Source organism: Pagrus pagrus (genome assembly GCF_965226575.1).
Source record: "Pagrus pagrus genome assembly, chromosome: 18".
NCBI classification, from domain to species: Eukaryota; Metazoa; Chordata; class Actinopteri; order Spariformes; family Sparidae; genus Pagrus; species Pagrus pagrus.
The window spans coordinates 1794448-1812202 of record NC_140202.1 but is presented as its reverse complement, the minus strand read 5'-3'; positions in this window follow the sequence as shown (position 1 = coordinate 1812202).

The following is a 17755-nucleotide window of genomic DNA, read 5'->3' as shown; positions in this document are numbered from 1 at the left end:
TGTTGGCCTGTATGAGTACAACAGGATGCTGCAAGGGCTCTGCAACAGTCCAGCTTTGTTTATGCGCATGATGTTGGACATCTTCAGCGATCTCAACTTCACCAGTCTGCTCTGCTATTTGGATGACCTTCTTGTCTTCTCACCCACTGAAGAAGATGCCCTTAGCAGGCTTCAGGTGGTCTTCCAATAGCTGAAAGACCAAAATCTTAAGCTCAGCCCCAAGAAATGTCATCTGCTGTGGTGTCGCTGTGGATCCTGCTAAATTGGATGTAATCTCTAACATGTCGAGAGAAGCCCTAATGGAAGGGGACAGCTGCACTCCCTCTGTGAAGAGGCTTAAATCTTTTTTGGGCATGGTCTTTTTCTAACAGAGCTTCATCCCTCTGTGCTCAGCCATTACTGAACCTCTACTTGCTCTAACAGCAGGTCAGAAGAGGGAGGGCTCATCCTGACTTTTCAAGATCCTTCATCGTGGAGGATAAGGCATGCCCCATCGCCTTTGCTAGCAAATCCCTCAGCAGTCGCAGCAGAGAAATCATGCCCATCGTCTTGAGTTCATGGCCTTGAAGTGGAATGTCCCAGAGAAGTTTAGTCACTGGTTGAAAGGGCACAACCTCAAGATGTGGACGGACAACAACCCACTTACTCGTAACCAATTCCAACCTTGATGCTTACAAACAAAGATGGGTGGCCAAGTTGTCTTCCTAGAACTTCAACTTGAAGTACATTCCAGATCCAAAGAACGTTGTGGCAGATGCACTCAGTCGTGATCACTTCACCTCTGCCATCAGCAGACGTCTCATTCAGGAGCCCTACAACATCTTAGTGCAGGAGGCAGAGGGTGCAGAGGCTGATAAAGTGCAGGGTGCTTTCAAACTTGGTATCCAGCATCCTCAGTTGGTCCAACAACACAAGTCTGTTCCAGACACAACAGGTTCCTGCAGCTCGTGGAGGATCACCAGCTTCAGGCTCCCACCATCTCCAGTGTCCTGTTCATGGCCCACAGGAGACAGCCCCATTTGAAATCAAAACCTCAGCCCCCATGGAGCTCGTCTGCATCGACTTCTGGTTGGCAGAAGACAAGAACAAGAGCTCTGTTGATGTACCTGTGGGGACTGACCACTTCATGAAAATGGCACACGCCTTCCCGTACAGGAACCAGACCGCCAAGCAGATTGCCAACCATACCCTCAGCAATATGTTGCAAACCCTCCTTCTCAGAGCCAAGCAAGACTGGCCACAACAAATCCAGACATTGACCTTTGCCTACAATGGAAACCACTGGCTACGCAACTTTCCACCTGATATTTTGCTGTGTTCCAAGGCTTCCGGTCGACATTAAGCTCATGTCTGTCTGGCACAATCTCATTGTGGCAGACTTATGCAGCTACTCCAAAACTCTTCTCTCATACCTGTCTGAGGCTTCCAGAATCACCCAGCAGCATGCCACCAAAGAGCAAGAACACCAGGCCCATCAGTACAATAAGAAAGTCAAGGGTGTCTCTCTACATGTTGGAGATCGAGCGCTGCTTGTCAACAAAAGAGAACGGAGCAAGAAAAAACTTGCTGACAAGTGGGAACCTGTGGTGTACGCTGTTGTCGAGAGGAACCCCAAGACACACATCTACAAAATCAGCGATGTCTTGGGCCAGTTGTGCACAGGAACCTACTATTGGATGGGAGTTTTCTCCCTATCCAGCATACACTGGAGAGTCGGTTTTGGACAGCTCGTCTGATGCTGGTGACCTCAGTGTCTATGGAGAGATGGATGGACTTAGTTGCCTGGGGACGGAGTCCTCTCAAGCTTGGACGTCTTTGTGGGTCCTGTCTGAAGCAGACTGATATTGTTAGTGTCAGTGTGGCGGATGAGCTTGTTTCACAGCTCATAGATATGACTACGACCTGCTGTGATGGGGTTGACAGGTTGGACAATGTACATATTGCCCCTGACTTAGGTGCATCTCTCGGCTGCAGCAGAAACACTGCCCACAAGCACACGCACACTGGGAAGGAGCAGCGAAAAGGAGGGGGCAAACAGGTCAGGAAAAAACACAACAGGGAAACGAAAACAAGAGACAACAAAACCGACACGGCACCCACCGTGACAAATTATTTACAATACAGAAGCATGAGTAGCAGTATTTTTGAAGCATGATATACTGTGTAAATATACTGTATATTATTATAAGTTATTAACATTAACACAGAAGACACACGTAATGCTCTGTGTAATAATCATGTAATCTTGATTCTTTTGTCTATATTAGCGGTTAGCACTAGCCATACTGCTGCTGTAGCTTTGGCCAATATTCTGCTTTGAACCAAGTCGTGTCGATGCGTGGCTTTGGTAGGGATTGGATAACAGAGCCCCAGCTGGGACCAGCGATTGACCTGCCTCTTAAAGAAAAGTGCATGAATGTATAAAATAATAGAAATAGCCCAATGAAAGTGCCCAACATTGTAAAAAGTAGTGATTTTTCCCAAAACATTGTGAGCCTCAGTGCTCACAGGGAGGGGAAGGAAGGACGAGACAGCGTTGTGCGGTGATCAGACCGTTTAATTACCGCTGGCAGGAAGTGTGGCTTAACTTAAAGGTAAAAGAACACAAAATGAACAGCCGTCTCTCCGACGGCTGAGGGTCGGGTGCACCTGCCGCCTCTGCTGCCGTCTCCGCTCCGGTCCTCTCTCAGGACCCAGCCTACTGCAACAGACCAGAACCAGGTTACAAGCATGCTTATATAGCTGACTGATTACCTGATTCTGTCCAGCTGTCTGAACAACCGGCTGAGCCACTCCTCCCTCTCCTCCAGCAGCCGGCTTAACCACACCCCACTGCCACAACATCTACTCAGGTAAGAGTAGAAGTATGTTGCATTAAAACTACTCCAAAGTACGGCAGAGTATGATTTACTCAAAAAAACTTATTGGAGTACATGTAAAGGAGCAAATGTACCTCATTACTACCCATCCCTGCACAGATCTGAGAACTGAGAGTTGCAAAACAAGTTTTTGTGGGTTTGTCACTTTGAGTGACATATCACATTAAAGCAACACTAGGAAGTTTTTCAACCTTAAAATAATATTTCTAAACTCAGTTAAGTGGTAAAATAACGGTTAATAGGATGAACGGTGATGCCTCTGCAGCCTGAGGGGGGTCACGCCAGCAGAAACCGTAACTTCCCTGAGCGGGTAGCGACATACCTGACGTAAAGAAGTCTAGTGCGACCTGCTTTACAACACGTTTATTTGTCAGTGGATTTAGCCAGCAGCTACTTGGATTTTTTGTAAACCAACGCCATGGCCAAGCCAGCTAAAAAAGCCAAGAAGGTATTGTCTGAGGAGGCGAAGAAAAGAAAAAGAGAAAGTGATATAACATGAGCCGGACAGGGATAAATATTGGACCAGCTTACACTCGGTGGTGCGAGCTGAAAGAACTGATGGCGACCTAGCCTTGATGCTTCTGGATTTGTAAGTCATGTATTACATATATACATATTTATTATCTTACTGACTTTTACCTTGAGTTGACTTGTTGTTATGTGGTGTTCATTGGGGCTCTATTTGTCCAGTTTATAACCATAATAAAGCCGGGAGATAAGCTAATGCTGTCTGTTTCGATAGCTTGCTTGTTTTCATGTAGTGACTGTAAACGATGACTAACTTACTAAAACACTATGAACGTCTTGTCTTGTAAAGTTGCAGATTCCTTAGTTCATGCAGATAATCAACATAATTGTTGAACAGTGTGGTCGAGAGGTAACGTCAGGCTATTGTTGTTATCGGTAACGTTAGCATGCTACTTAGCTACTGTTGTCGTTCCGAGTTGGTTGTAGTTATTGCACCGAACACAACGTCAGCTTGCACGTTTTCATGTAGTGACTGTAAACGATGACTAACTTACTAAAACACCATGAACATCTTGTCTTGAAAAGTTGCAGATTCCTTAGTTCATGCAGATAATCAACGTAATAGTTGAACAGTGTGAACGGGAGGTAACGTTAGCATGCTACTTAGCTACTGTTGTACTGAGTTGGTTGTAGTTATTACACCAAACACAACGTCAGCTTGCACGTTTTCATGTAGTGACTGTAAACGATGACTAACTTACTAAAACACTATGAACGTCTTGTCTTGAAAAGTTGCGGATTCCTTAGTCCATGCAGATAATCAACGTAATAGTTGAACAGTGTGATCGGGAGGCTCCGTCAACAAATTCACGTGTATTCATTTTCCCCAGGGATGCTCATACAGCGACAGTATTTACGACTCTAGTAACAGATAATTGCGCTTCTCAACCAGCCGGTGGTAGTAATGAGTCCAATCTATCTAGTGTTGCTTTAATTCTTTATTGATATAAAAATATGAATTAGTGCAGCTTTAAAGGGGACATATTATGCTCATTTCTGCTTGTTGACATGGGTCCTTGATGTCTAAATGGAATGATAGTAACATGCTTTGGTCGAAAAAACCAAAGGATTGAGCACAGCAGGGTTGTTTACACACCAGTTTCACAGCCCTGCTCTCAGCGGCCGGATTCAGTGACTTTTTTTCATTATGTTAATGAGCTACTGCGTGCGCCGCCCACTTCTTCCTGCCGACCGGAAGACGTGAGGAAGGCATCGCGGGACCATGGCAACGAGCGCTACACAGCAACTTTCAATAAAGTTGAGGAAAAAAACCCAAAAAAACCAAAAACAACGAGCAATACACAGCGCGACGCAGCTTTTCAGTGTCCGTGCCTGCATATAACTGATAGTAGCACAGCAGACATGTAGCATGTAGCCCCTGTCTCCAGCTCCAAAACAAAGTAGTGATTGCTTTACTGCAGATAACGTTTTGATACTCTCAGGTCTGGTCTCTCATGCCAGCAGCTAACGCTACAGGCTGTAGCATTAGCTGTAGCCTACAGCTAACGCTACAGCTAATGCTACGGCTAACGCTACACACGTATTACATGTATACCAACACACAGGAAAACGGTCAGAGGACAGTCTCCCAGAGCCATGACATCTGCCCAACTACAGCAGCTCCTCGTGCTGCCTGTCACACAGTCAGCAGTGCATTCAGACAAGACACCCTTCTAGAAGTTTGCTTACACACTGTCCTTTAGCACAACATGCTAATGAATTAACGTAGCTCACTGGCCGAGAATAACAGAGACCAGTTCATACCGTTTCCTCTGCGTGTTCACCCCGCGGAACAGCAGCTAAACGTCCGCGAACAACTGACACACACAACTGAGACGATCTCACACCGTCTCCTCTGTTTGTTCACCGCAGAGCAGCAGCTCATTGTCCGCGAACAACTGAGACATTTCACCCCGTCTCCTCCCCACGGTCAGTAAGCCCAACGTTGACAACTTCACACGTAATGTTAGTTCAGCCTCATATTTACACCCACGGTTAGCGTTAGCTCATGTGCTAAACGGCCAAAGTAACACAAACTATAGTGTTTTTTAAATACTTACAGTTCCATCACTGACAGCGGGTATGGATCCATCTTTTAAGGGACAATCTCGTTGCCAGTCCAGCGTTGTACTGACCCTGGCTGTTGAAACAGTCCGGGGTGAAGTGACTGGCACAGACCATAACGCTTCTGCTCACTGAAGCTGGACCCTGATAAATAAAAAGTAGCCTCTTCGCTCTGATATCCTCTTTGGTAGGAGCGATGTAGCGAAACATGAGGATCCGTGCATCCGACGACAGAGCAGCAGTGCTTGGCTTTCGGGTTGTACATGGTAGCGGTCAGGCTGTCGCGTACAAGTTAGCGAGAGGAAAAAAATGGCGGATCCTCGTTCAGGTAGCTGGCGTAATGTGGAAGGAGATACGCAAAGAGTATGCAAAAGACCGGATTGTGACGTCACAATCCGGTCGAAATCCAAACGGCTCGCTTAGAGACTCAATTCCTGACTCTGCCAGGTACAAAATATTGACTTAGTTGTCAAAACTCATGCTTAGGGGGTGGGGAGGCACTCCGGATACGCAACTATACATACTAAAGCAAGGAAAAAGTCAGTTTTGCATAATATGTCCCCTTTAAGTTCTCCATGATGACAATACTACATTAAAACAATGCCTGATACCTTCTGAAAATGGTGGTACTGTCAAAGTGCATGGCAAAAGATCACTTTGGTGGTAGTTGTCACGGTTCAGAAATGGAGACTCAAATGCGAGACAAAGAGGCAAAAGGCTGGGAAGAGTTAATAGAAAGAATAATTTATTTATTTGAGGCTTCACCAATACAAAAACATGAACCAAGGAAAGAGTGACATGGCACCCAAGGGGCTGGTGGGAAATAACTCAACCCTGCACAAACCAAAAGAAAAGTAAGAACTAAACAGACTCGGTGCAAACCAGAGCTAACGCTAAAACAGGAAATCAGGATGCAGCTGAAGAAACTAGTAATAAAAAGCGCTGTCTACAAAAAACTAGACAGGAACGGGATTTACTACTACCAGATGGGACAATATGCAGCTAAAGAAACTAGTAATAAAAGCGCTGTCTACAAAAAACTAGACAGGAACGGGATTTTACTACTACCAGACAGGAAGAGAGAGAGCGGGCTGGGCTGGTGTGGGGGCAGAGACAGGTCTTGATCCTTGCTAAAACACAGAAGGGACGAGGTCCAGGTTGAGGGGTTCGGATGGGGGGGCATGGTTGCTGGCTCGGTTCTCAGGGGTCAGGGCGGATTTCAGGCAGTGTTAGTGGCATTCCCGGCTCCAGGAATGAATCTCCCTTTGCTGCCAATCTATGTGGGGATTGTGGTCTCGGAGCCAAGGAAACCCAAGGACCAAGGGTGGACTGGACTGGTCGATGAGGTGGAGGGACATGGTCTCATGGTGGTTTCCCCCACAACCATGGAGACCAGAACAGTTCTAATGCCTGGGCCAGGTGAAGTCCGTTCGAGGCACGAGCCTCCAGGGGCGCGTCGAGGGTTTCTGTGGGGATGCCGAGTTCGGATGCCAGGTGAGTGTCCAGAAAATTCTCCTCAGCCCCAGGATCCACCAAGGCTTGTAGAGGGATGTACTGATGTTGCCAACACAGGGTTACTGCCACTTGGAGACGTTGCGGGGACGAAGTAGCGGTACGGCTCACCAGTAGCCCCCCAGTCACTGGTGGACTTTTGGTGGACGGGCAGGGCAGGAGGCAATGTAGTGGCCAGGGCGTCCACAATAAAGGCACAGGTTCTCCGAGCAGTGTTGTAGTCTCTCTGACTCCATGAGGTGGGCACGACCGATCTGCATCGGCTCAGGTGGAGGCTCTGGTTGGGGGTCCGACGGAATTCTGGGTCCCGGGAAACTAGGGGTTCTGTTGGGTCCAGGTGCAGATCAGGCGCTCCGCTCACGCCGTCTCTCCCGGAGCCGGCTGTCAATCATGATAGCGAGTGAGATGAGGTGGTTTAGGTCTGAGGGGTCATCGCGAGTAGCCAACTCAAAAACACGGCTAGAGCTGAGCAACATCAACGAACTAACTATATATTGAGTTACGGTCCAGCGTCGGGTTGTGGAGAGCGTCTAGTCTTTATGGTGGCGGGTGAATGAATGAGATCGCTCCCCACCGCAGCGATCATCCGTTGATTGATGAGTGGCTGCACCTATCCGCTCTGCACCCGCATCATGCTCTAGCCTGCCAGAGAGAGAGGGAGAAGAGAGAAAAAGGGAGAGAGGGAAAAAAAGGAAAGAGAGGCTGCCACTATCTGGCCCTTGAAGTGGAGGGCGTGACAGTAGTTTTGGAGGGACATGAGAGTATTATTTGTTCTCATTTCTCACAAAACAACAAGCAACTTCTCTGATGAATTGAACTGGTCACTTTAGAGGCCTGTACGACAAAACAGTTTCAACATACTCAGGATATTTTTCTGTCTGGCTTCACTAACCCCAATAATTGCAATAGCATATTCCCATAAAAGGGGAGGTGTTTGCAAAGTGACAAATCACAAACATGGAAAATATTGGCAGCACAGGGTAATATTTTTAAAAAGGAAGAGCAAAGTGGACAAACTGAAGAAGAAATTAAACACATTAACCAGGATAAAACTGTCAAAAATGATTGCTGCTCCATCATTAGGGCTTGAGTATATCTGACTATAATTACATTTGTGTATTCCATAATGTGTTGCTGTGATGTATTCTTATGGTGTGTATGAGGATTTTAGCTTTATTCTTTAAGCTCCAACCCTGCAGTGTCAAATAGACTGGGAGGAGTACAAAATTAATATTAAAACTAGGGCCGGGACTTTAACGCATTGATTAAGATTAATTAATTTCACAAAAGTTAACGCGTTAAGAAAATGTACGCATTTTAGTCGCACTTATTTTTGCACCGCGGAACGTTTCTCACTGGATGAGTTTCAGGCGGACCGATTATACTGGAGCACCAACTAGCGTTCATGACTTCTGACAACAACAAACCACAGTGAACTTTAGTGCCAATAGGAAAACAAAATTAAATGAAGAAGACAATAGGAGGCCCTCCTACACAGAAGTGGACCTGGGATATTCCATGAATGATAATGCCATGTTCTAGAGAATTGATTGGTCAGGTGGTGCTTTTGTACACGATTGGTTATTTGGAACATAACCTGCTCCAGAGCAGGTTATTTGTAAAGTGACCATGGTGACGTACTCCGATAAGCAGTGAACCAACGTGAGTTAACCCTGAAGTTACCCGGCTAACCTCGGATCCTCCTGTTTCATCCTCTGGTAAGGAATTATGCCATCAGGTGATACATGACCGTCCATTTATCTTCAGAGTAACGACGCCTCGTAAAAGACTATTACTTTGATGATTTTGCGAACCTTTAGCCTCAGGCTCATTCCTGATCCTTTCTTCCAGTTTAGAACAATACAGACATGCTATAACAGGGCACAACCATCTTTGGTGCCACAGTGACTAAGAAAGGTTCTCCTTTGAAGATAAACTTACTCAAAGTGGTCCTCGCCACCTTCCATGAGGGGTATTTTTTTAACCACATTTGAGTATCTAAACATCTGGTATTTCATAATGAAGTCACTCCTTTTGACTCCTATACTGCAATTAGTGTGTGATTCATTCTCCCAGGAGTCATTGCTGTTGTCGGTTTTATTGTAGAAGCATGGTTTATAGTCTTGATAGACCCTTCATAATCAGCTGGAGCAGGGATTACTGTGGTAAATGTATGTTTGTTCATCTCTGGGTGCATTCATTGTGAGTACCTATGTTTGTTGATGGAAAAGTATTTACCAGATGTTGAACAATGGCCTATAGTCTAATTGAATTTCTTGTCTAGTACTAACCCTCCCCATCTTACTTCTGAGAGAAACATCAGAGAGGATTGTTTTTCATTGTTACTTCAGTTAATTACTCCTTTATGCATGTTACGGCCTCCAAACAATTAAATAAAGTAACAGTGGCTCAAATTGGAGACCTCAACATAAAACAAGGACACCAGAAAATAGAACATTTTCACAGGTTTTATTAACCAACTGTTCCCACAATAAACATCCTTTATGAAACCATAGCAGAACTACAATATAAATACTTTACTGAGTGAGAAATCATCAAACCAGAAGGAACCTGGAGATGCCAGCCAACTCAGCAAAATGGAGGGGGGAACCAGGCCACCCCCTATAGGGACGTCGAAGCTGCCCCCCCCCCCGCCTAACAAAACCAAATTATGAACTAAAAACTAAGCGAAAAGAAGGGCTGCCGGCCATCTCCAGGCCAAAATAAAATAACTAAGTTAAAGATTGCTGAAAGAAAAAGGTGTTTAACAAATCATACTGTGGGACTAAGGTGTTGCTGGTTCTGTGTCTTCTAGAGCAACTGAGCTGGCTGGCTTATACAGCAGGCTGATAATTGGGCTGTAATGATTTTGATCTGCTGCAGGTGTGTCAGCCTGAGTGTGCCAGCCTGATGAGAAAGTAGAAACATGGGTGTTTAGGCACAGCACAGTGATGTCTGAGTGAGTGAGTGAGTGAGTGATGTCTTGGCCATGCACAACAATGCACGACAAGTATGCATGACAAATATTCTGATATGACAGCATTGAAGAAATGCAAGCACATTTTCACTCAAGAACACAATGTGAGTAAGTACTTGAGGTTATAGGACACCCAATCAAGCACTTAACAGTTTAATTGGAAATGAGGCTAAAAGAGCAATAACCTGTCAAATCTGGAATAGAGTGTAATTGGACATCTGTGTGTTGCCTTTTTCAGGCGCAGTTAGACAGGACATTCATCTACCACCGCCTGGCAGTGACACCCTGTCTGTTTCCCTTATTGGCAGACTGTGACCCGCCAAGTGTGAATGGAGAGACCGCAGGTTGTGTAGGTCTTGTGGTTGGTTGTGGTCTTATAGAGAGCACCTGCCATGGTGCTGTTTGGCTTGTTGTATCTAGCTCAGTTTCAGCGGCAGCAGGTTCCTCATCCTCCTCTCATCCCTCATTAAGTGGTGACTGAAAGTTATTATTACAAGTAATCGTTTCACATTGAGGTCGTGGACCTCGCGGTAAAAACAGTTCAAATTTGGAGTGATATTTAGCTCCTTTCCCAGTAAGCTAGCATGACATGTTTGGTATCAGCGGATTCATTTCAATTTCAAGATTTCTATGACGCTCATGGCTTAAAAGAATCTAAGAAAACTAAGCCCGCGACAGCCTTCAGAAGACAGTAATGGTAATGCCAGATGATCCACCATCATTTTCAGAGCGTTAAAAGTAGGCCAAGAAAGCCAAGAACTGAGGTGGAGAATAATTCCAACTTTAAGATCATGGTAAACAATGAGGCAGAGTATAATTAAAATAAACATGTCGTTCTGTTTTTCACATTTGGATGGTTAAATTATGTTAGAAAATAGAACCTACCATTAGGCTGCAGTTTAATTTCTGGCCTATTCAAACAAGACAATTTCATTTAAAGATATCACGTTACCTTGTTTTTTTCAGTGTATTACTATTACTGGTGCATTCTAGTCAGATTTAATTCTTTTCTTTATAAAAATAAGATTTAGTCTTCAAAAAAATGTTTCAAAAAGAGAAAAAGGGGGGTGTCTCATAATCAAGGTCTATATGTTATATTATAAGCAGGCTAAGAGTTTATGCCAATCCTGTATCACAGCTTGCTAACACTCTTTAAGACTGGTTTAAACTAATATTGGTATGTTGCTGTAAGTAACTCTTAAAATGACGTTTCTGTTAATAAAGTATTCACTTCCTGTGTGCTTTTATTTTGGCGATCGGGCGGCGGAAGTAGCAAGCTCCCGTGTCTGTAAGGACAGTTTTCTTCACGTTTTTCTGAGCAGACGGCAAACGGTGCGGTCAGGCACGATAATTCTGCTCCTAAAGGGTTCTACATCATATGGTTAAGCACCCAGCTGGAATTGGGAACAAGGTATTGTGTAAACAACATGTTTTTTATGTTCAGCCATGTGTAATTTGTTTGATTTAAAGCTATGGTCTACGATTTGAAAGATTTGTTATTATTATTAACATCATTTAGTTGGTGGTTATGACCCAATGCACGATCTGATATCACCAAGTAATTAACAGCCCAGGATCAATGTCAAAGTTGTTCGCCCAGGAGCGCTGTAGGGTCCAGGGCGGCATTCCGAAGGGCCGCCATCCCGAACATTCACTTTCATGTTTCGGAATGCCAGCCCTTAATTGTTTTTGAAAAAAGGTCGCCATTCCGAACCTGAAACCCTAACCTTAACCATAACCCGGTCGGAATGGCGGTCCGTCGAAATGGCGGTCCTTCGGAACGGGTGTCGCCCCCCAGCGCTGTAACCCTAACCTCTAACCTAACCCTAACTTTGACATTGATCCTTGGCTGTTAATTACTTGGTGATATCAGGAACATCATGACCCAATAGTACCACCTACACAATGTGAAGAGTAAAAGGAACCAAATAAATCCATTCTCTCTAGTGCCTGTAAAACTGAAAAGAAATTGACCAATAGGAACCATCCGGCCCTGATGGCTCCTATTGGATCGATTTTCCGATCCAATCCTCGCTCACTCTCCTGCTCCTGCTCACGTCTGGTCCCGACCCACTTCCGCATTTGAAACTACAAGCGGACAAGAGGTTTGTTTTGCCCTGAGCAGTTCAGCTGCCTCTGCTTGCCCCACTGACAAAGAGTCAAAGAAAGAAAGTCTGTCACTGAAAAGACACAAAGCGGAGATGTGAAACAAAGAGGGCTCAAACCGAGTAAACATCATCATTTCAAGATATGGACCCGATGCTGATACAGCGGAGTTTCTGTTGAGCAGGTAATCTTTCGTCTTTATTGTGGATGTTGTGGCACAGATAACTTTCATGGCGATGCTGGCTTATGACTGTGAAAGCTGCCGTTAGTTTGTTTCTGTGTTATTAGACGGTGTCTGTCTCTGCAGTGTTGTCAACAACAAGCTAACATTGCTATCATGTTTACACAAATCAGCCTATTTATTTGCTCGTGGCAGCTAAATGAAGCAGCAAGTAAGATGAATGAATGGATGAATGAAACCCCAATGCGAAGCGGAGGGGTTTCGGATTTATTTCTGATTTTTATTTTATTTGTCCGGATTTATTTCTCCATAACAACCTCTCGCCCGGTCACTACTCAACTGTTTTGCTAACCCTCCTCCCGGTCTTGTCCATTTGTTTTCAACGAAGCCTTTGCTAAATCAATATGATGGATTATCATATACGCCTTACGATGTGTGTATTTGTGTGTCTTATCTGTCATAAACAAGAGATTGCGGTTTATGGGCACGTTTGTGTCGCGGTCTGGTGCTACTCAGACAGCAGCTGGGACACACACAGCTGGTCCGAGACTCACACAGGTTTATTTTTCAGCCACAATGTGGAAACGATCGTTGTGATGAAAGATGACGGCAGCATCTGTTAGTCTCTTGGCCCTCAATAACTTTTAGAAGCGGCTAACTTAGCTGTTGTAACTTATTACCTAGCTGTAACGTAACGTAGCTGTAGCATGCTAATGACATTACGCTAGCTTGGCTGTGGAGCTTAGCTATGGACATTGTAATGACTTACAAGATTTACATGAGTTTCAACGTGCATTGTAATAACTTTATCTGTGAATCCGACATCGTTACTCCACATTCAAAGCTGGGCTGTATTTGGTTTCTGCCGGCTTGTTGCTCTTGTTGCTAGTTGCGGGAGGGGGTGTGTTGCGGGACTCCGAGGGGAGAGCGATACGAGCTCGGAGGGGAGGGGTTAAGGAGCACAGAGGGGAGGGGTGTGTGTGTGGGGGGGGATGCTTTTTTCAAACCTTTCTCAGATCGTAGACCAGAGCTTTAATGTGAAAAAATGCTAATTTGTCATACGCTAATAGCCGTGCTAATGTTAGCTTCCGTGTAGTGTGCATATATGTTTGGCCTCATGGTGGTGGTGTTGAGCTAACAATAGTCTTTGAGTCTGTTTATCTGTTTATGGTAAACGTTTTATTGTCATTATCTCATGTGAAATGTTGATTAATGCTCAAATGTATTGTTATAAGGCATATTTTGGTAAAAAATCATTTACAAAGGTTATTTTTTATTTATTTTATAAGAGCTCATTTTATTTCATTTATCTGTCCTTTAGCTCTTACTGTGTTGAAAGAAGAACGGATATGACTGAAGGAGAAATATATTTATGTTCAAATAAGGATGACGGCTGAGCATAAATAAAGGCTTCTTTAAAACATCAATAAGCTTCACCATTGTCTGGCTGTGGTTCGCTATAGTAAGAGCTTGGCCCTCATCGATCCCGACAACCTGCTGCCTCCAAGACGAACCACTACAGAGGGTCTTCACAGTGTGCTGCTGCTGCAGCCTCGCCACTTGCTGTCCATGAGGGTCCATCATACAATGCAGGTTTCCACACGTTGATACGGTGGTGGTGTTGAAAGAAGAACGGATATGACTGAAGGAGAAATATATTTATGTTCAAATAAGGATGACGGTTGAGCATAAATAAAGGCTTCTTAAAAACATCAGTAAGCTTCACCATTGTCTGGCTGTGGTTCGCTATAGTTGCTGTGGAGGCAGTCAACCAGGATAGCTTGGAGCATGTATTTTTGCATAACATGAATTAATCAGCATCATTGCAACAATGTCATGCAACATTATCTATCAATATTACCTAGCAAAGCTTAACGTCATGAACTACATGACCCTCAGTTTCAGTAACCAAGTAACTGTCATGTTGGGTTTTTTTTACAAATATGGGAATATTTATAGATAGATAAAAAATATCATTAAAATGCAGTTTTACATAAAACAGCATCTAATTTTTTTGCCGGCCTATACAAGGGCCCAATTAGATTTCTTTCATGGGGCCCAAAATCCCTGGAGGCGCCCCTGGTTGTCATGTAGGCTATAGACTGATTGTCTTGGCTTGCATCCTTGAAATATTGTAATGTTATAGGCCTACTGCATATTGAGAACATTTATTTCGGTATTGCGCAACAATCGGGAGATGCAGACCCCCCGAATATTGATAGGTATTTCACACACTGAGTATAACTGCATATGGCTGCTCACTATACTGGACTTGCTACTCTTTGCTGTAGCTCTTTGACTGTAGCTTCCAGTTGCCATTAACAAGTAGCTAATTAAGCCTGGGAGGTGGTCCACATTAAGATTAAATTAATAATTAGGACATTTTTAGTATCCACTGCTGTATGTCTGTGAACAAAACCAGACGACTCTGCATGGCAACATACCTGTGGAGATAAGTGAGAAAATACAGTATATGTTTTTTTTTAAGGTAACTTATTTACTCAGCCCCCTTTCTTCTGTGGCCAAAATAGCAAATGACAAAACACAATATTTACTCTCCTTTCAGAAATGAATCTGCAGTGTGGAAATATTTTGTATTTCGGAACAATTAAGCATTTGACTCAGCAGTCTGCTAACTTGTTGCTCTTGCTACAGTAACATTAGCTGCTCTGTTTCAACAGTGATAGGCTGAAAAAACTTAACTAGTTAAAACTTTTTACAATTATTTATGTGTTGTTTTTTTTTCTTTTACGGCCAAAAACAGAAAAGTAACAGATTGTGTTAAATAGTCAAATGATAACATCTAATATAGATCACAGGCCCTTGAATTGGATCGAATCGAAATTGGATCGTGGCAGACTTTGTGATTTCAGCAGATATTGTATTGTTGCCCAAAAAGCCAATATAATATTGAATCGTGATGAAACTTGGAATTTACTCCCTTACTACATAGTTCCCTATTCTCTGTAAGATGTTGAGCCTCCCCCAGGTTTAGTTCATCTTGGCTCCTCTTGGAGGTAATTTGTGATCTTTTCTTCCTTCGCAGTCCATCTCATTGCAGTCAGAGATGACAGTATAATCTGCCCCATTTTGAAACACATAGATCAGCGTTCCTACTTTATTTCAGTGATGATGCTATTGCTTTTGTTTTAACTTTCAAATGCCAAGGTTGTCATCTTGTAGGACTAGAACATACCACATACGCATCCATTGTGGAATGCATATATTTTAGTTTCCCTTTAGTATTCATAACTGTACATGAAGATGGACTCTGCATTGCTGGTACGTAGATGGACCTTTGTTTTGCCTGGATGTCTGTGTCCCACTGTCCTTGCTAATATAGCCCATTCTCAAGACAACATGTAAAAAACGGCATCCTGGTCCATAGCTCCACATTTCTAAGCATGATGCTGTAATTACCTATCCAGTGTAGAAGTATAAAGAATTTAAAAAACCCAAGTCAGCTGGCACAGGAGACAAAGGTCAAGGTTGAGTTGTTTTAATGTTAAGTAACTTGCGGTGGCATTAACAATTACAGATATTAGTTACTAGCAAGACACATACAACAGGAGCACACAGCAACTAACCTGGTCTCAGTACACTGGCATTAATTCACTTTTATCCCAGTTCATTTGAAACCCAGAGGAAGAGAAAAAGTGGTGAAACAACTCCATAATTGCAGGTAAGGACTCCTGTGGGTTAGACACGTACGAAGACATCATCTGCATATAATGACAAATCATGTTTTTTTCCCCCCTCCCCCATTATAATGTTGTGTCACCAACATCTGGAATTCCATTCAAAACTGTCTGAAAAATCCTGGGTCAACAAAGTTTGGACCATAAACATTTATCAGTGTGACAGAAACACAGTTGAGTGCCCCTGACACAATTATAAATCTGCCGTTTGCGTCCCTGACTGTACACCTATGGTCAAACAACACATTTTTCTTAGTAATAATGGCTACCCCTAATGGTGCCGGAGTTTGACTGGTAAATGTGATCCCCAGCCCATAAGTAATTTGTCTCTAGCTGTATTCTTAATTTGTGTCTCTTGAAGATATATAATATCAGCTTTCAAGCTTTTTAAATTTAAATTACCTTCTGTCTTTAAACTGGGTGATTTAATCCTCTTAACATTCCAGCTCACTATCCTTGTGATGTCCGTGATATTCAATGACGTGAAATATTTCCATGTTTATGTAACAAACGAAGATTGCGCCATACTATACAAATGTAAGAACATATAAACACCTGCATGTGAACAATATAACTTAACATAAACACTGTACCTTGTCCTTCGGGGACCTCTGCCTCCCTCCTCCCACTCCCCTCTGAGAATCAACACCCCCCAAGTCCGAACCTTCTGAGCCTGTAACATACCGTAACAGTCTGTTTCTGCTTCCTCCGGTCCTGCAGAACATGAGAAGTAAACAAAACTGGGCAAGTTGAGACGTTCTAAATGGGTCCATTCGTCTTTAGCCTAACATGAAAAAATAAGATGTCCTTAGTTTCGTTGACCATGGCTAGCTACGCTAGCGCGGCACCTCTTTGTCATCGAGGAATTTCTCAGCATCTTTCTGGTTGTTGAACATGTGCTTGTCCTCGTCCCACCGAGACAATGAATGTTGCCAGATGACGGAACCCACATCTCACCTCAGCAACTCTCCATCTGGTCCTGATGTTATCAAACCGGTTTTGTTGTTTCATAACTGCTGGACCCAGGTCCGGGAAAATAAAGATACGTACCCTCATATCGTAAAGGAAACTTCTGTGAGGAGAGCCTCAGTATACGTTCCTGTACCGAGTCATGATGAATCCGTGCAAAAAGTTGACGAGGAGGGCCATCTGTTGCCGCTGCCCTCACCCAGACCCTGTGTGCGCGATCCACCTTAACAGGTTTGTTGTCAAAGTTTTCTTCTCCTAGCAGTGTTGGTATACGCTTTGAAACAAAGTCTGTAGGGTTGCCCTTTTCCATACCCTCTTTAACACCTATGATCCAAATTTTTTGTCATCTGGACTGCAAGACAAGGTCGTCCACACATTCACTGAGTGACCTGGCCTCCTCTGCCCCTCTCGAACACTGATCCTCCAGCTGTTTAATTTGAGTCTCATGCTCGTTGAGCCCACCTTTGTTTAAGTTTACTCTTTGCTCTATGTCGTCCAATGACTGTCTCAGACCAGTGATGGATGCGCTGAACAACTCAAACTCAGAGTCAACGTGACTCAGCCAGTCGATAGCAGCCATAATGTCAGTCGTTGTCAGCGCCTCGTTCGGCATAGTAGTTTGTCACTGCTAGCAGCTAGCAGGTTGCTGTTAGTTTTCGCTTCTCCACTCGTTTCGTCTGTTGAAGTTTGCTTTTCGGTGTTTGGTTTTGTTCAGTTTCACCATGGTGCTGCTGTGCATTAACAGCTTATACCGTCAAGTTTAGCAACTTTCTCACAGTAGAATATATTCTTACAGTGTTAATTTTTGAAGGAGGAAGTGGAGCCTCTCAAAACACAACTA